Source organism: Heptranchias perlo, chromosome 26, assembly GCF_035084215.1.
Source record: "Heptranchias perlo isolate sHepPer1 chromosome 26, sHepPer1.hap1, whole genome shotgun sequence".
NCBI classification, from domain to species: Eukaryota; Metazoa; Chordata; class Chondrichthyes; order Hexanchiformes; family Hexanchidae; genus Heptranchias; species Heptranchias perlo.
Genome location: NC_090350.1, coordinates 41,253,746 through 41,267,697, shown reverse-complemented (window position 1 = coordinate 41,267,697; position 13,952 = coordinate 41,253,746).

Genomic DNA, 13,952 nt, shown 5'->3' with positions numbered 1-13,952 from the left:
GATACAAAATTGGCTTGACGACAGAAGACAGAGGGTGGTCGTAGAGGGTTGTTTTTCAAACTGGAGGCCTGTGTCCAGCGGTGTGCCTCAGGGATCGGTGCTGGGTCCGCTGTTATTTGTTATTTATATTAATGATTTGGATGAGAATTTAGGAGGCATGTTTAGTAAGTTTGCAGATGACACCAAGATTGGTGGCATTGTGGACAGTGAAGAAGGTTATCTAGGATTGCAATGGGACCTTGATAAATTGGGCCAGTGGGCCGATGAATGGCAGATGGAGTTTAATTTAGATAAATGTGAGGTGATGCATTTTGGTAGATCGAATCGGGCCAGGACCTACTCCGTTAATGGTAGGGCGTTGGGGAGAGTTATAGAACAAAGAGATCTAGGAGTACAGGTTCATAGCTCCTTGAAAGTGGAGTCACAGGTGGATAGGGTGGTGAAGAAGGCATTCGGCATGCTTGGTTTCATTGGTCAGAACATTGAATACAGGAGTTGGGATGTCTTGTTGAAGTTGTACAGGGCATTGGTGAGGCCACACTTGGAATACTGTGTACAGTTCTGGTCACCCTATTATAGAAAGGATATTATTAAACTAGAAAGAGTGCAGAAAAGATTTACTAGGATGCTACCGGGACTTGATGGTTTGACTTGTAGGGTGAGGTTAGATAGACTGGGACTTTTTTCCCTGGAGAGTAGGAGGTTAAGGGGTGATCTTATAGAAGTCTATAAAATAATGAGGGGCATAGATAAGGTAGATAGTCAAAATCTTTTCCCAAAGGTAGGGGAGTCTATAACGAGGGGACATAGATTTAAGGTGAGAGGGGAGAGATACAAAAGGGTCCAGAGGGGCAATTTTTTCACTCAAAGGGTGGTGAGTGTCTGGAACGAGCTGCCAGAGGCAGCAGTAGAGGCGGGTACAATTTTGTCTTTTAAAAAGCATTTGGACAGTTACATGGGTAAGATGGGTATAGAGGGATATGGGCCAAGTGCAGGCAATTGGGTCTAGCTTAGTGTTATAAACTGGGCGACATGGACATGTTGGGCCGAAGAGCCTGTTTCCATGTTGTAACTTCTATGATTCTATGATTCTTTAGCAAGTACAGAGCCAGGGAAAGGGAGGGAGGTAGGGGAGGGGAGGAAAGAACAAAAGGGAAGGTCTCTGATAGGGTAGAGGGCATGAGTGGTTAAATGACAAAAAGGATGATGGTGCAAGGAGGATGGTAATGGGAGACAGTAGCTGAGGAAAGAGATGTTTCTGTGAAAGCGAATTTTATAAGAAACCTGATCAAACACGAGGAGGGAAACAGAAAGCAACGAAGGTGAACAAGGTAAAAGAAACAAACGGAAATCACGTCGGAGAGAAGAGCAGAACTTCTTCAGGTGGGGAATTCCTGGAAGAGAAAAGGCGGTGAATTAAACACTAAATCAAAACCAAAATACTGTGGATGCTGGAAATCTGAATTAAAAACAGAAAGTGCTGGAGAAGCTCAGCAAGTCAGGCAGCATCAATGAAGAGAGATTTGAAACACTGAGACTATTTCCACTGGAGCAGAGAAGATTTTTAAAATCATGTAGAGTTTCATATATTGGGCAACCAGGCCTCGAGCTTTACATGCACTATGACCTTTGCACCTGAATTCCCAATACACCCTGGCACTCATTTTTTTAAATCTACCCCCTCATCTTGGCGACTTCAACCAAGTACCACAGTGTTCTCCGTCTTTCACTCGCACAATGCTAGTGCCACTCATGAACTCACTTTCATCCTTCTCGAACACGATGCTCACCCTTGGACGTCACCATCGACTGCTCGCTAACCTACAAAAACCACCCCCTGAAAACTGCTGAGAAAGTCAAACCTGAAATAACCTGATTGCCAAACTTGCCGGCTCTGCTGGGGGAGAAGTGGAGAAGTGCAGACATGTTGCAGGCTGCTCCGCCTGAGAGACAATCAGGATCTCAGCTTGGAAGGAGAGAGCTGCTGAGATCAGTAACCCAAAGAACAAACAAATCCTCTGAGAATCACACGGGCAGCTGGTGTGTGAACTGCTGATGGGAAAAGTGGAAGGAATGAAAGAACTTGCATTTCCAAAGCACCTTTCCTGTCCTCAGGACATCCTGACAAGCTTCACAGCCAATGAATTATTTTTGAAGTGCAGTCACTGCTGTTATGTAGGCAAACACGGCAGCCAACCCGCACTCAGCAAAGGTCAGCAAAGCAGAAGAATGATCAGATACTGTGTTTGAGCTCCCGTCCAAGACCAACAGAAGGTCTTGTTTACCAAATTGGGAAAGGAGAAAATTGCAGGGCTATGGGGAAAGAGCCAGGGGGGTGGGGTGGGGGCGGAACTAATTGGATAGCTCTCTCAAAGAGCTGGCACAGGCACGATGGGCCAAATGGCCTCCTTCTGTGCTGTGTCATTCTATGACCCTATGAAAAACACAGTGGGGCAAATTTGGAAACAAGGCATTGAATGTATGTACAGGTTTTAACAAAGAATATATATAGCGCGGATGAGACGTTAAACCGAAGCCCCGTCTGCCCTTTCAGGTGGATGCAAAAGATCCCATTGCACTATTTCTAAGAAGAGCAGAGGAGTTCTCCCAAGTGTCCTCGCCAATATTTATCCTCAACCAGCATCACTAAAAAAAACAGATTATCTGGTCATTATCACGTTGCAGTTCATGGGACCTCGCTGTGCGCAAATTGGCTGCCATGTTTCCTACATTTGGTTGTAAAGCGCTTCAGGACATCCAGAGGTTGTGAAAGGCGCTATATAAATGCAAGTTCTTTCTTTTAATATGGCTCCCTATTTGTCATGTAAAAAGCTGTTACTTCTTTAGTGCACATATTAGTGCTGCGCTAAGCCTCTATTAAAGTGTGCAAATTCATAATAAAAAAAATCCCCCAGGACCGCAGTTTAAAACCAGGAAAGCTGTGAGCAGATCTGGGACTATAGACAGTCTCTTAAACTGCAATGGGACAGATCCACACAGACACCGTATTGTTTTCACACATTTTCAACTCATTATAAAGTGTGATTAAGCGAGTAATGGAGAGAATCGCTGAAATCTGCTTGTGCTGTAAAGTGACTCCAATTGCCAAGGGTGGAAAACAGAAACAAAACTAAGTGTTTGTGAAATTACTTCCAATTAGCACTGAATCCTAGGAGGAGTTCCTTCTGCAGGTTTATAGAAACAAGGAACTAGACTGAGAACAGCCAATCTCAAATTCCTTGAGGGGAAATTATCTTGAAGTGTTTAGTAAACCCTCTTTTTTTTAAATTAAGAAACCACTATGGTTCTGAATAAATAGGATGGAGGATGAGATAAATTAAGGGACACTGATTAGGTGACACCAAGCTTGGGTTTTAAGAGCTTAGAATCATAGCATCTTACAGCACAGAAGGAGGCCATTCGGCCCATCGTACCTGTGCCAGCTCCTTGAAAGAGCTAACCAATTAGTCCCACTCCCCCTGCTCTTTCCCCATAGCCCTGTAAATGTTTCCTTTTCAAATATTTATCCAATTCCCTTTGGAAAGTTACTATTGAATCTACATCCACCGCCCTTTCAGGTAGCGCATTCCAGATCATAACAACTCTGTGCAAAAAAAAATTCTCCTCATCTCCCCCTCTGGTTCTTTTGCTAATTATCTTAAATCTGTGTCCTCTGGTTACCGACCCTTCTTGCCAGCGGAAACAGTTACTTCTTATTTACTCTATCAAAATCCTTCATAATTCTGAACTACTCTATTAAATCTCCCCTTGACCTTCTCTGATCTAAGGAGAACAATCCCAGCTTCTCCAGTCTCTCCACATAACCGAAGTCCCTCATCCCTCGTAGACTGGAGGGAGAAAGGAACAGTGAGGGAAGTGAAGAGTCCCACGGCTTTGAGGTCCTGAAAAAGAATGAGTTGGAATGAGCTGTCCACAGATTTGCCACGCGATAGATTGCTTGAAAACACATCCTCGCGCCATTTGATTGTGATGTTATCACAAAGAAAATCAAAATTGCACCTCTGGCTGTTCTCTTTCCTGTAAGGAAAAAAGGGTTTGTCAGACATCAAATCCTCATTAAGGATCTTTAATACCTAGGAGAGAGTGGAGGCATTTATCAGTTACGTTAATAGAATTGAGACGCAGGTCCTAATGGTGAAAGGCTAGTGTTTGTTAACTCTCTCTCTAACACTCATTTATTGGTAATAAATCCCTTTTCCCACAATGAAAACCACAGAACGTGTTGCAACAAGACATAAGGTGGCAGTTCCGATCAGTGAAGTTCAAATATAAAAGCTTAATGAGCTTTTATTTTTACACTTTTCTTTTAAACCCATTGTTTATTTTAAATGGGTCAAGGCGTGTCAGAACAGCACACACAAGAGTACAGGGGTTATATAGGGGTCACACACTGGAATATAGGGGGTCACAGGCATATAGGGGTCACATACAGGAATATAGAGGGTCACACACAGGAATATAGGGGTCACACACAGGAACATAGGGGGTCACACACAGGAATATAGGGGGTCACACACAGGAATATAGGGGTTACACACAGGAACATAGGGGGTCACACACAGGAATATAGGGGGTCACAGGCATATAGGGGTCACACACAGGAATATAGGGAGTCACACACAGGAATATAGCGGGTCACAGGCATATTGGGGTCACACACAGGAACATAGGGGGTCACACACAGGAATATAGGGGGTCACACACAGGAATATAGGGGTTACACACAGGAACATAGGGGGTCACACACAGGAATATAGGGGGTCACAGGCATATAGGGGTCACACACAGGAATATAGGGGGTCACACACAGGAATATGGGGATCACACACAGGAATATTGGGGTCACACACTGTAATATGGGGGTGATACATTGGAATATAGGGGTCACATACAGTAATACGGGGGTCACAGACTGGAATGTTGGGGTCACAGACTGGAATATTGGGGTCACAGACTGGAATATTGGGACTACACACTGTAATATAAGGATCGCACATTAATGGAGGGGAAGATTTTAAAATCAATGGACAGAAAAATCGTGTGACTTTCACACCCGAGTTCCTGATTTCCACTCCTGGCCGATAAAGCCCTGCACCTGGAACCCTGATTCCTAAAATCTACTCCATAGGATAAACGTATTAAAGTTTCTTAGCTAACTGGAATTTCTACCACTGCTGTCCAGCTGGTTGTAAATAATTACTGCGGCGTTTGCATTCCTTCTATTTGACGAGCCCGAAACCCGCGTTACGCTTTCAGCTTCCGTTGTAATTGGTAATATTTGTGCTGAGGACGAGCTGGTCCGAGGAAGAGCTTGTCCGTATGGCAACAGATGGCATTTCGTACTTACTGCCAATTAACTGCCCTTGGGAAGGAATGAATCGGCTGAGCTCAGCCTTGCGTGACTCTCTTAAAGGCACATTCTGTATGCTGCTCAGAACGCCTTTGATAGACCAGCAGCATTGTGGGAAAGAAAGAAAAGAAAGAAAGAAAGAAGCAAGAAAGAAAAGAAAGAAAGAACTTGCATTTATATAGCGCCTTTCACGACCTCAGGACGTCCCAAAGCACTTTACAGCCAATGAAGTACTTTTGAAGAGTAGTCACTGTCGTAATGTAGGAAATGCAGCAGCCAATTTGTGCACAGCAAGGAAAGTGTGGCATCATCTCATGTGCTTCTAATATGAAATTAATACACTTCCCAGCACAGCTAAGATTCTTTTGTATATTTCAACATTCAATGGAGACCTAGCATGTAACATTTGCAGCACAGTGCATTAGTTTTAGTAAATCATCCAATTTTTATTTTAAATGTGCCAAACCTCTCTCCTTTCCAATACGGTGTAGCTCACGGTTGAGTGCAGAATGAAATGTTTAAATTTATCAAATCAACTTTCATTCACTGCCATCATTTCTGATGCACTTAAGTACACAGTGCTCATCCAAGCATTAAACTAAATCCCATTCTTCATGTTTCCATTGCATAGCACACTGCATGTTGGAAGTTATCGTGATTTTCCCCTAAAGATAATTAGATGATGGAAAAGAAATGCTTTTGCACAATAAAAGAAAGAACTTGCATTTATACATCTCCTTTCACAACCTCAGGACGTCCCAAAGTGCTTTACAGCCAATGAAGTACTTTTTGAAGAGTAGTCACTGTTGTAATGTAGGAAACGCGGCAGCCAATTTGCGCACAGCAAGATCCCACAAACAGCGATGTGATATTGACCGGATAATCTGTTTTAGTGATGTTGGGACTAATACTGCAGTCGGGTCCGATGGTGCATATTTAAAGAAGGACCCCGCTTCATACCTGCGGCTGTCCCGCTCGCCTGCTCAAAAGAACAGGTTAAGATTGGGACAAGGCGGGAAGCAACGGGATCAGAGTGCGCATTAACTAACCCCCACTCCCGCCCAGTTTCCACCAGGTGGGGAGAGTTAAAATCGGGGCTTCTATCTCTGTATCAGTCAGTCAGTCTATATGTCTAACTTTTTGTCTGAAAGAGGAAATAAAGAAAAAAAGAACTTGCATTTCTATAGCGTCTTTCACAACCTCAGGACGTCCCAAAGCGCTTTACAGCCAATTAAATACTTTTGAAGTGTAGTCACTGTTAATTGTATGATTTGTAAAAATTGGGGTTAATTGTATTCAGGTGGTGGGCATCGATTGGGGACTCTCTTAGATCCTCTTTGAAGGAGAGCTTAGTTAGGGTGTGCAAGACTCCGTGAATAAAGGCTTGGAAGCAACTAAAGACCAGGCTCTAGTATTCTATCCTTCACCACACGACTATCCAGTTTTAACAGTCACTGTTGTGATGTCTGTCTATTATCTATCCACGTATCTATCTATCTATCTATCTATCTATCTATCCTATTTATTAATGTGGCAACAACAACGTCTTGCATTTATATAGCACCTTTAACGTAGTAAAATGTCTCAAAACACTTCACAAGAGCGATTATCAAACGGAATTTGACACCGAGGCACTTAAGGAGGTATTAGGACAGATGACCAAAAGTTTGCTCAAAGAGGTAGGTTTTAAGGGGCGTCTTAAAGGAGGAGAGAGAGGTAGAGAGGCGGAGAGGTTTAGGGAGGGATTTCCAGAGCTTAGGGCCCAGGCAGCTGAGGGCACGGCCGCCAATGGTGGAGCGATTAAAATTGGGGATGTGCAAGAGGCCAGAATTGGAGGAGCGCAGAGATCTCGGAGGGTTGTAGGGCTGGAGGAGATTACAGAGATAGGGAGGGGCGAGGCCATGGAGGGATTTGAAAACAAGGATGAGAATTTTAAAATCGAGACATTGCAGGACCAGGAGGAAAAGTAGGTCAGCGAGCACAGCGGGTGATGGGTGAATGGGACTTGGTGCGAGTTAGGATACGGGCAGCAGAGTTTTGGATGAGCTCAAGTTTACGGAGGGTGGAAGATGGGAGGCCGGTCAGGAGAGCATTGGAATAGTCAAGTCTAGAGGTTACAAAGACATGGATGACAGACAGAGGTAGATAGATAGACAGACAAAGAGCTAGGTAGACAGGTAGGTAGACTGATGGACAGAGTTAGACAGTGGTTCTGAAAATCTTCAGCCCTCTGCTCCTTGCCCCACCAAAGTATTCAGGATTAGGGCAAAGAATATGAGTTCAAATCGCACCGCGGGTCGTTTGAGAATTTGAATTCAATTGAAGAAAAATCTAGAAATAAAAAATTAGTATCATTAAAAGTGACCATGAAGCTGTCGGATTTTCGTAAAAATCCAACTGGTTTATTAATGCCCTTTAGGGAAGGAAACCTGCCGTCCTTACCCGGTCTGTGACTCCAGTCCCACACCAACGTGGTTGCCTCTTAACTGCTCTCGGAAGTAGCCTAGCAAACCACTCAGTACTATCAAACCTCTACAAACATGGACCACAGCAGTTAAAAAGGTTGGTTCACCACCAAATTCTCAGGGCAACTAGGGATGGGCAGTAAATGCCAGCCTTGCCAGTGACACCCACAGCCTGAGAATTAATAGAAAAAAACAAATGTGATATAACATTACTGTCCTTATAAAAAAAAGTATCTTCTGACTCACCATAAGCAATGCTGTTCCCTTTAAAAGAATTTCAAACCAAAGTCATGAAAAAGCTCCTCCCAAAATCCTATCCAGGCTTTTCCTTTCGCCTCTTTTTGTCAACATTAGGTGGATTCGTACCACTTTATGTGCGATAAAGACTTTCCCTCTATTAATCTGTCTTGCGCATAAGCCTGAATATTATTTTTGCGCCATGGAGGTAATTCAAAGTTTTAGTTGAAGAGTTTTGACATATAACAAGGCCTGGTTTCAAAACTTGTGTCAACTGTATTTCCATATCATTTCCTTCAGCCTTTCCTGAACAGATGGCGATATGGACTGTGACTTTGCGTGATACCAAATTTATTAAAACATTTTGAGGAAGGAGTTCAGTTTGGTTAAAGCACAGTCCGCGTTTGTGGTTAAAGCAAAACAAGGTTGGCAAACTCATCTTCGTCTTTGCACATCAGTTCCTATATAGGTCACACAGGCCAAGAAGCATTGGGGGGAAAGAGGCAAAATATTCCTCTTGTCATCTAAATGTGCTCTGTTATCCCCATTCACTTCAGCAGAAAAAACATTAGGTGCGTGGATGTAACAATCTAAATAACTCAAGTAATGAACTCGTTCTTCATCTGATGGATAACCCTAACTGAGCTGGTGGTCAATATTTTTTTAGGAGGCCTGTTGACTTTAGAACCAAGCCTTATCTTGGGCGTCAGGGTTGCGGAGTCTCTCAGTAATACACAGATGGGCAATATTTTTACCAACTCCAATGTTACAGTTCTGAACTCAACAACAACTTGCATTTATATAGCGCCTTTAACGTAGTAAAATGTCCCAAGGCACTTTACAGGAGCGATTATCAAACAAAATTTGACACTGAACCACAAAAGGAGATATTAGGACAGGTGACTAAAAGCTTAGTCAAAGAGGTAGGTTTTAAGGAGTGTCTTAAAGGAGGAGAGGTAGAGAGGCGAGAGGTTTAGGAAGGGAATTCCAGAGCTTAGGGCCTGGGCAGTTGAAGGCACGGCCGCCAATGGTGGAGCGAAGGAAGTGGGGGATGGACAAGAGGCCTATTGGTTGTATTGTGCTCCTCCCTTGCATGATGTATTGTGAATCCCTTTATAGCAGGCTGCAGTGTTTAAAAGCTGTAGACTCAATATTATGTGGCTTAATAAGGTTAACAACATATTACATTCGTGTGGCATAAAGTTAGTGTCACAAGGCTGAAAAGAGCAAGTCACACTGCCGTGCTCTGGTTCCCAAAGAGACAAGGGGTTTCAGGTAACGCTCAATAACGTCAGCACGTTCCACACAAGGAGTGTGGAGCACGCTCTCTTCTGTCATCCTGGCAGTTAGTTCAGGAACTTGGCTGGAAACCACAGACCCAAGCATATTTATGTTCACAAAGCCATTTGAGAGAGCTACAGAGAATTTATTGGGTTCTATGTGTCAGGCATATGCTACCAATACAAGGGCAATGCTCCTCTGTCAAGCTTCAGTTGGCAGGGTCTTTACAAACTGTTTAACATTGACACCAGATCACTGGTATCTCAAAGGGCTGCACATCACTTTTTACATAAACAACCAGTTAGTGACAGCGCACTAAGGAAATCAGGAGCGCTGTAATCTGGATAGTTACAGTTCTGACTAGTCTGAACCATTTATTAAACCTGGCAAAATCCCAATTACATGCCTCCCAAAATATCACCTTGTTCCAGGTCTAGATTCCCTATCACAAGAACATTTTCTGGACTTGTTAACAGTGTTTGGCGGAGTTGTCCACAGAATCAAAGTCAAAACCTACCTTAGAGCCTTTGGGTTGCTGGTACCAGATGTGACACTATTCATGAGGCTCTTATAACAATATGTTTTTGTAGTTATTGATTGATGTTATCATACTTGTCAGTTGGTGCTCTGATATTCTGCCTCACGTCCAACTTACGGATGAGACATTAAACCAAGGCCCCATCTGCCCTCTCAGGTGGGCGTAAAAGACCCCACGGCACTATTCGAAGACGAGCAGAGGAGTTCTCCCCGACGTCCTGGCCGATATTTATCCCACAACCAACATGACTAAAAAACAAAGCCGATGATCTGGTCATGAAAGGTGCAATATAAATGCAAGTTCTTTCTTTCTCTCTTTCTCTCTTTCTTTTCCGTTGTGTGACGGAGCAGTCAGGGCTCTTTACAAAGGAAATACGTAGAAGATCCCATGGTACTATTTCGAGGAAGAGCAGGAGATTTCTCTCCGGTGTCCTGGGACAATATTTATCCCTCAACCAACATCAATAAAAAACAGATTATCTGGTCAATATCACATTGCTGATTCTGGGACCTTGCTGTGTGCAAATTGGCTGCTGCATTTCCTACATTGCAACAGTGATTACACTTCAAAGGTAAAGTGCTTTGGGGCATCCTGAGGCCGTGAAACATGCTGTATAAATGCAGGTCTTTTGTCCTTTTGTAGTCCAGTTACTCATACTTGCATACATTCCTTCTGGGTCCCAGTCGGCTGCTGAATACAAAGGATTGTTGGGTCAGTTTGTGTTGAATTTTTCTTCCCCTTTGTTTGTTTCCCGTGCCTTCAGTCTTTGCATTGTAATTCTTCATTTGCAAATCTTAAAAAAAAAGTATTTTTCTAAAAAAAAAACCCCAATACCAATAGCAGATCCTGTTACTGACCTGCCTGTGCGTGACTCCGAATTAACCATCAGTCACGTTGACAGCTGCTGCTCCTCATGCTGTTCTGCCACCTTCACTATGGGCTGTGCATCTTCCTGAAGCAACTTGTAGAACAAAGCGATGTTGTCTCGCCTTTATAATCCATTATGGATGATATTTTTAAACTACAGAACCTTACCCAGATGCTTTCAAGCTCATTTTCAAAGGCGCTCTGCCATCGAGGGGCTGGATGTCTGAAAATTTAAGTACGTCAGGATCATCCGTGAGGAAAGAAACCTTGCAATAATTAAGAGAGAACAGGAATTTTTTGTTGAATTTCCTGATAAAAGAAAGTCTTGCATTTATACAATTCTGGCCTCTTGCGCATCCCCGATTTCCTTCGCCCCACCATTGGCGGCCGTGCCTTCAGCTGCCTAGACCCTAAGCTCTGGAATTTCCTCCCTAAACCTCTCCGCCTCTCTACCTCTCTCTCCTCCTTTAAGACTCTCCTTAAAACCTACCTCTTTGACCAAGCTTTTGTTCACCTGTCATAATATCTCCTTATGTGGCTCGGTGTCAAATTTTTTCTGATAACGCTCATGTGAAGCGCCTTGGGGTGTTTTACTACGTTAAAGGTGCTGTATAAATGCAAGTTGTTGTTGTATACTGAATCCATCCATGTATTATTGGTTCAGATGGTTACCATAGAATTTGACAGCACAGAAACAGGCCATTCGCACCTGCATTGTTGGAAGAAGATCTGCTTTAATACTGCAGTCTAGGTCTTGGGAGAGTGACCTTACTGCATTTCTCTCCCTCATTTACTAGTAAATATAGGAGACAGTCTTCTCGTTAGCCAGCTGCATCTTGCAAGCTTTGTTCTTTCAATCGTATGAAGATTGGCCATGACAGTTTGGCCACGGCGCAGGCGCGAAGTGCAGTCATCGTGACATTGTGTAATGTTGACATTACCACGGTCTTTCCAGCTGCCGGTCTTCAAAATTCCAGTGACGGGAGTCAATGGCTGAAGCAGCCAGGGACATGTTAAATATTGGCTACAAATGGTTAATTTACAAATGCATTTATGAAATATAAGGAAAAAGAAACACTTGGCATTATATAGCGCCTCGTCACATCTCAAAGCACATTATTATATATCATTTGCCTCTCCCGGAGATAACATGGCTGTGGGAGTGGGTGGGAGGTGGGGGAGGGTGGGAAGAAGTGTTTGGCCATGATGGTCTGGCCTTCATGGTGAGGGGCAGGCTTGATGGACCAGCTGGTCTTTTCCTGCCCGTCAATTTCGCATGTTTGTATAGAGGAATGCACAGCAAAATCCCGCCACAGTGATAAGACAAATAACCAACCAATCAGTTTTTATTGATCACGATTGAAGGAGGAATTTTGGCCACAAAACTAAGAGAATTCCCGGCTCTTCTTCAATTAGTGCACAGGATCTTTAACACCAGCTAAACCACTGGAACAGGCAGATAGGGCCTCAGTTTAACATGTCATCTGAAGGATGGCACCTCCAACAGTGCAGCACTCCCTCAGCAATGAACTAAAGATACATCGGGTTACATCGCAACTACAGCACAGAAACAGAACATTTGGACCAACTAGTCCATGCTGGTGTTTATGCTCCACACGAGTCTCCTCCCACCCTACTTCATCTAACCCTATTAGCATAACCTTCTATTCCTTTCTCCCTCCTTTCTTCCCCTTAAATGCATCTATGCTAATCGCCTCAACTACTCCTTGTGGTAGCGAGTTCCACATTCTCACCACTCTTTGGGTAAAGAAGTTTCTCCTGAATTCCCTATTGGATTTATTAGTGACTATTTTATATTTTGACCTCTAGTTTTGGGCTCCCCCACAAGTGGAAATATTTTCTCTACGTCTACTTTATCAAACCCTATCATTATCTTAAAGACCTCTATCAGGTCACCTCTCAGTTTATCCTCTCAGTTCTGCTATGATCCTAGTGAATCTTTTTTGAACCTTCTCCAATGCCTGTACATCCTTTCTATAATATGGAGACTAGAGCTGTGCACAATACTCCAAGTACGGTCTAACCAAAGTTCTATACAAGTTTAACATAACTTCTCTGCTTTTCAATTCTATCTCTCTGGAAGTGAACCCCAGTGCTTGATTTGCCTTTTTTTTACATCTTTGAGTAAAGATTCCATTATCTTTTCTGCTACTGATGTTAAGCTAACTGGTCTATAGTTCCCTGGACTTGTTCTATCTCTCTTTTTAAATGATGTGGAGTATCACATTAGCTGTCTGCCAGTCCTCTGGCATATTTCCTTTTCTAATGAATTTTTATGTATGTGTAACAGTGCCTCTGCTATCTCTTCCCTAACTTCTTTCAATATTCACAGATGCAATCCATCCAGACCAGGGGCTCTTATCCTCCCTAGGTTTGATTAGTTTATCAATTATCTCCCCCCTTTCTATCTTTTATGTTTCTATGTTTTTATATCTTTTTTGATTTCTTCTTCTAATGTCCTGCCCACCATGTTAGTCTCCCTGGTAAATACTGAGGCAAAGTACCTATTCAATATTTCTGCCATTTCGCTGTCATTACCTGTGAGCTTATCGTGTGCCTCCCTTAATGGCCCTACCCCTATTCTGATTTCTCTTTTGTTACTTATGTGTCTGTAGATTACTTTACTATTTCTTTTTATATTCCTTGATAATTTCATTTTGTAGTTCCTCTTTGTTTTCCTAATTGTTTTTTTGACTTCTTTCCTAACCCCCTCGTATTCCCTTTTGTCATCCTCTCCTTTGTTGTCTATGTACTTAATATACAGCCTAGATTATGTGCTCAAGTCCTGGCTTGAACCCACGGCTTTCCAACTCACAGGCGAGAGTGCTACCGACTGAGCCCCAGCTGACAATTAATAACCAGTATTGACAGAGTTGTCATTTTGTCACTTTTTAAAAATTTAATTTGTTGAAGCAAATTGGCAATTTTCATGCATTGTCACAAATCCATTTACAAGCAGAGCTTAGCAAAGTCCGATTCAGCCAGTGCTGGAGTCCACTCTTGTCTCTCAGACATTAACACAATTTGTGCAGTTGGGTCTGGTATCTGTGCATTTGCTGGTGTGTCTCAATTAGGATCCTATGTGCCTGTTCCAATGGTTCAGGTGGATGTAAAAGATCCTGTGGCATTACTCAAAGAAGAAAAGGGAGTTCTCCCTTGTCCTCCCTCAACC